The sequence below is a fragment of the Nannospalax galili genome, unplaced genomic scaffold (genome assembly GCF_000622305.1).
Source record: "Nannospalax galili isolate Female #2095 unplaced genomic scaffold, S.galili_v1.0 scaffold18, whole genome shotgun sequence".
In the NCBI taxonomy this organism is placed as follows: Eukaryota; Metazoa; Chordata; class Mammalia; order Rodentia; family Spalacidae; genus Nannospalax; species Nannospalax galili.
Window position 1 is genome coordinate 131,231 of NW_008346548.1, and position 6,658 is coordinate 137,888.

Consider the following 6,658-nt stretch of genomic DNA (forward strand, 5'->3'; position numbering starts at 1 on the left):
GGGGCCGCCGCTCGGCACGCGTACAGCCTAGCCTGGATGCGCCGCGCGCCCGCCCCGGCCAGTCAGCCGACCAATCCGGGGCCGGGGAGGCTGCCGTGGCGGCCAATCAGGAGCGGGAGTCCTGCTGCGCTCAGCTAGAGGACGGGAGGAGGCCGAGAGAAAACCTAGGAGGGAACGGGCCTCAGGCAGCCCAATGAGGGGGGGCGGGGGGGCGGAGGTGTGCAAGTTGGGTTGCAAGAACAGGAAATATTCTTAAAGGTAGAGTGACTGGCAGGAAGGAAAGCCAGTAGGTGAATGGAAAAGAGGTGGGCCTGGTTCCTTAAAGGGCGCTCAGCTAGAGGACGGGAGGAGGCCGAGAGAAAACCTAGGAGGGAACGGGCCTCAGGCAGCCCAATGAGGGGGGGCGGGGGGGCGGAGGTGTGCAAGTTGGGTTGCAAGAACAGGAAATATTCTTAAAGGTAGAGTGACTGGCAGGAAGGAAAGCCAGTAGGTGAATGGAAAAGAGGTGGGCCTGGTTCCTTAAAGGGGACGCTTGGAGAAGCTGGGAAGGGTGTTTTAAGAAAGTTCCTCGCCTCCAGTTGAGTGGTGTGCTGCTCTAGTCTTTCAGAGAGAGCTTGGAAGTGGAAGAAGTGGCGAGGAATAGGGCACTAGAGGCTTTCGGGGTTAGAGAGCTCTCTTTAGACTAGAGGGCCAGAAGGCGGGAAAAGGGTGTAGAAAGTAGAGAATGCGGTCGTGCCCTGCTTCCCTGTCCGTGCAGGATCTGCCGACCTGACGCTGCTGGAATTCCTAAGCAGTGGATGCTGACGTCCTTTATTTGCAAGAAAGCAACGAAAGCCGCTTTCAGAAATGCCCTCCGTTCAGCTCCCTACAGCTGAAGGGAGAGTGGTAATAGAGGGGTGCATGCTGGAACCCCAAGCTTAGGTTACTCGACACCTGTATCTAGGTGATGTGGGACACGGGTCATGGTCCAGAGATCTGAGTCCTGTAACTCCAAGGGATTTGGGCCCCTCGAACCGTGGCCCCAAGGACCTTTTCCTAGTTTCGTTTCATAGTTCATAAACCCACTCGCCCCGAGACAAGGTGTCCTCCACCTAGTGGTGGTGAAAGACTTCCCAGCTCTTTTTCTACAACCAGATTTGGAAATGTCCCATGGGCCAGGTAAACTTCCAGAAGGTTCACACAAGGCATAGTGGGAATTACTTCAACCTACACACAGAGGAAACAGCCCTTGCACTGAGAAAAAGGTAAACAGTAACTCCATCTTTGTTTACTTGGAATTTTGAATAGCTGTGGTGAAACAGGTCTTTAATGCTGCTTCAAATCTGTGGCACTAATAAGCAATCTGAAGTTTTTCTCTGCTTGGACCCTTCTAGGCCAGTGAGTTTTAATTGGCCTCGGAAGGCATTTGGCACCCCCAAATCCAAGCTGTAGATAAGACCTAGGGATTCAGAACCATAGTAGTGGTATTAGGACCACCATGAAACTGTGTAATATTATTAATATGTCCATCTGCGAGAAATATCAGTTCTTAAAACTGAGGTATTTTCGGGAACAAATAGCAAGTCCAGTTTTGTGAACCACAACTTTCTTTGGTATAGATTAACTTTTAAATTTAATCCTTATTCCTAAATTGAAGTTCAGGTCCCAGCCTAGCAAGATGACCCAGTGGATAAAGACACTTGCCACCAAGCCTAATAACTTATGTTTGATCCCTAGAACCCAAGAGGTGGAAGAAGAGGACTGACTCCCACAAGTTGTCCTCTGGCTTCCAAACATGAGTCACGGCATGTGCGCACACACACAAAAAAAATAAACTGTAAACAAAATATGTTTTAATGGAGTCCAAATTTCAACCAGGGGTCTTTTTTTATTAGCTTTATTCAACATTGGTTTACCACAGATGGAGATAACTGATATTAAATAAGGCTAGCTGGTATAGGCTCAGTGTCTATGTGGTAATAATATACAGTGGCTGGGCTGGAGAGATGGCTCAGTGGTTAAGAGCAGTTAGTTGCTACTCTTGCAGAGGGCCCTGCACACGCATGGCAGCTAACATCCATCTGTAAAGCCAGTTCCATGAGATCCAACATTCTCTTCTGGTCTTCTCAGGCATCAGGAACCCATATGGTGCAGTTACATACATCAGGCAAAACACTGATACGCATAAAATAAATCTCTTATCTACTTATACTTATCCTCATACACACAGTGGCCAAGTGAAACTGGTCTGTCTTCAGGTCAAGTCTATTCTTCAGAGTCAATCTGATTTTCACCATCACACTTGAGACCCTTCCATGGTGCAGAAAGATTTGCATGATTTACAACCGCTTGTTTGCACCGTTTCATTTCCCAAAAGGAGCCCCCTGATACTGGAGTTGAGAACTGAACTTCAGGGTGCAGCCCTAGGGAAGACCTCTAGGTTGGGTTCCACCCATTCTTTCCTTGCTCTAACAGTTCTAAATGTTCTCTTTCTACTGCATCCCTCTTCTCCTACCTGCCCACATCCTCTACTGCCAGCACAATGGAGGTCCTGTGCTCACACCCCATGTGCATCAGACCACAGAAGCTACTTGCTGCCTGCAAATCATACCCACTTAACAAACTGATGTTTTGTACATTTCTCCAGAGTGGAGAATTAGGTTAGCATTTTTATTTTATTTTATAGACAGGGTCTCACTGTATATCCCTGGCTGGCCTGGAACTATGTAGACCACAGAACTCACTCACAGTTCACATGCCTCTGCCTGATCTGCAGAGAATCAAAGGCATGTGCCACCATGCCCAACTCGTTTTATTTTTGGTCTTTTTTAAGACAGTGTCTCCCTGTTACTCCAGCTGGCCTGGTACTTGCTATATAAACCAGGCTGGCCTAGACCTCACAGAGGTCCACCTGCCTCTGCCTCCCGAGTGCTGGGACCAAAGGCACGCGCCACCATGCCAATTTCTTGAGACAGTCTCACTGTATAATTCATCATTAACTAGTAATCCTGCATCCACTTCCCTAGTGCTGTGACTACAGCATATTTCCATATTCTATTTTTTGGTAGTTTTTTTCAGATATTAGTCCAGTCTAAAATCAGGAAGTGTGTCTCACTGACTTAGAAACGTCTTCGTATGCTATTAGATATATGCTGTACTGTATTTTCACATAGTTGGCTTTTCAGTTTCTTTTCTTTGCCTTGGATAGGTTATGTTTATTATCCCATGTCATCCACACAATGCTGATGAAGAAAAAAATCAGGGCCTGAGAAAGCAGTCATTATTTCAACATCACACAGCTAGGTAGCCATGCTAAGGCAGCAAAAGGGCACCATAGAGACACCAATCCTGCAGACATTTCCCCATGCCTTCATAAGTTCATCTTTTCTCAGATCTATTACGACTCTCTCAAACTATGTGATGTTTTCCAGAACAGATGGATCTGAATCTCAGCCAGTTATGTCCTTGATGTAATCAGAAGTCTTTTTATTTAGAAATATTCTTAGAATACGCCAATATAAAGCTTTATTGCCCTGTGAGTCATCTCTGAATTTTCTTTTCTAAAACTATATTTTATTATGTTTATGTGTATGTAAGTGTACCACATGCATACAGTGCCCTGCAGAGACCAGAAGAGGGTGTTCCATCCCATGGAACTGGAGTTATGAACAGGAGTTAGCCACCATGTTGGTGCTGGGAGTTGAACCTGGGTCCCCTTTTTTGGTCTTTTTTAGACAGGGTCTCCCTGTAGCCCCAGCTGTCCTAGAACTATGTAGACCAGGGTGGCCTTGAATTCACAGAGGTCCACCTGCCTCTGCTTTGGGAGTGCTGGGAATAAAGGTGTGCACCACCACATGGCACAGCAACTGTTCATAACCACTGAGCCATCTCTCCAGTCCCTCATCTCTGAATTCTTATCTCTGATGAAATACCTGTTCCAGCAACTTTTACCTTTTATATTGCTCTTTGGAGGAAATACAATTGTTTACAAAGAAGTTTGCACTTTTATCCATTTGAGAACAAGATTTTCTGAAAATCCATGACACAATGTATGCATGTGGATTTTGCATTGAAAGCAAATTCACCACTTTGCCCTTCAGTCTTTCCTTAAAGTCTCAAAAGTATTGACGTTTGTACCTCAGGGATGAATGTGATTTTTGTATTACAAAACAAGACTCCATAGGGTTTTTCAATTTAACATCTTTAAAAGCACAGATGGGCCAAGTGCGGTGTCGCCTGCCTTTAATCCCAACACTAGGGAAGCAAAGGCAGGTGGATCTCTTTTGAGTTTGAGGTCAGCCTGGTCTACATAGTGAGTTCCAAGACAGCTAGGGCTACACAGTGAGACCTTGCCTCCAATACAAATAAAACCAACAAAACCAAAACCCAAAACAAAAAACTTCAGTTGGTCAGGGGTGGTGATTCACACAGGCACTCAGCAGAGCAGGATAATGCTGGGTTCTAGGACAGCCGAGGCATATTGGAGAGACCCTCTATGAAACCAAGATCCAAACTCTCAGGAGAGACCCAATATCTTTGTTTGATTGCCCCTCCCCCCCAGGAAACCAAAAATATCTAAGTGTACACAATAAACTGTGATATGTATATAACCAGAGATCATCTGGGTAATGAAACGAGACCAATTTTAGCCCCAAATTTCTTCATAATTCTTTTTCCTGCCTTCATTCTGTTCTTCAGGAACTAATCTGCTTTCTGCTACTTTTTCACTTTCTAGAACATTGTATATACTCATCAGCATTCCACACATCTTTTAGATTAATCCACCTTGGGGTATCAGTAAGTTCTTAGTTTAGCTGTTAAGTAGCTGTCCATTGATATCATATATTCAGATGTGAGTGGAAAACAGGATTGTTTCATTTTTAACTATTACAAAGGCATTAACATTCATGTAAGATCTTGGTATTGTCAATGTTTTGGGGTACAAGGAGGCACAGGTCATCGCCCTCATCAACTTGAACAGAGTTTCCCTAGAATTATAAGGAACTTGACTCAGGCCAAAGCAGGATTCATGGCTTTGACACAGAAAATGACTTCAAGATTACACACATTATGAAGCAGGATTGGAGAATTTAGTATACTTTTAATAAAGGCTTAAGCAGTGTTAGGAGAAAAAGAGATGCTCAGAAGTAAGGCACATCAAGAAATACAAGTGTGGGTTTGACAACACCAAGTCCAAACTTGGTACGGAAGGTGTAGAACACCATGTCTCAAAAAAAAATTTTTTTTGATAAGGTAAGTCTATTCCACAATACAGGAAGGTAGGATATCTTTATTGTAAACAAAGTTTTATCAAGATTCTCAATGTCTGGGGAAAGGAATGAGGCTCTAACTCAAGCCTGGGTCATTACTAGTTTAAAAAATATTTTATTTTTATGTGTATGAATGTTTTGTTTGCATGTATATAAATGCATCTGTCACGCAATACCCTTGGAGGCCAGAAGAGGGCATCAGATCCCCCTGGAACTGGAGTTACAGATGGTGGTTAACCATCATGTGGATGCTTGGAACTGAACCCATCTTCTGCAAGAGCAGCCAGTGTCCTTAATTGCTGAGCCATCTGTCCACTCTGGTCATTACTATTTTAACATAAAATATCAATATATGAAATAATATGAACTCTGTCAGAAGCCTTTACAGCAAATGTTCATTGTTCTTGTTTCTAAGCTAGTGAGCAGCTTTGCTTAGACACCAGGATGAAGGGCTCTTTTCTCATGTCACCGTAATTTTCCTTTCTATCCTGCCTCAGTATGAACATTTGGTTTCATTTCTTTGAGTAACACTGGGTCAATATTCAGTGATATGGTCCAGTTATAAGGTGTTTACGTAAAAAATATTTTTTATTTGGGTCAGAGGCAAGCAGATCTCTTTTGAATTCAATGACAACCTGATCAACAGTGTTCCAGGCCAAGCAGGGCTGCATAGTGGAGACCTTGTCTCAAAAAGCAACACAAAAATGTGACGCATTTCCAAAATTTTATCATTTACATTCCCATCCAGAATGGATGAGTTTGCATTATTCCATATGATTGTCAACACTTAACATGGTGCTTGTTTAGATGTTTTACTAAGCCTTTACCAGCGCAGCCACCTAACCCTTAAGGGTTCTTTATATATACCAATTAAAAATCCATGATCAGACAGATACAGATTATACAAATATTTCCTGCCAAGTTCTCCATCTTTTTATTTAATTATTCCTCAAGTAGCTAGACTTTCAGAGGATTGTGGCACCATGCCTGGCCACAGTGCCTTTTAATTTTTGTATACTGTGGAAGTATCAAAGTTCATACTTTGATATTGGCAAATTCAATTTTCCCTACATGGCTGTTAAAAGGAATATCCTTTCTTCTGTGTGCCTTGGATAAAACTAAGTAATCATAAAATGCGATGTATTTCTAGACTTAATTCTGTAGCATTGATTGGTGTATGTTGATATACCATGTGGTCTTTATTCTTATAAGTGAAGTTGTTAAGCCCTCCAGTTTTCTTTTGAAAATAATCTATTTTAAAGCAGATCATGGTGGATTATGCCTGTTATTTCAGCACTTGAAAAGCTGAGGTATAATCGCCAAGTTCAAGGTCAGCCTGGGATAGAATAAGGCTGTCAACAAAAAAAAAGTAAAGAACTATTTTAGGGCTTTTGCAGTTTCATAGCTAG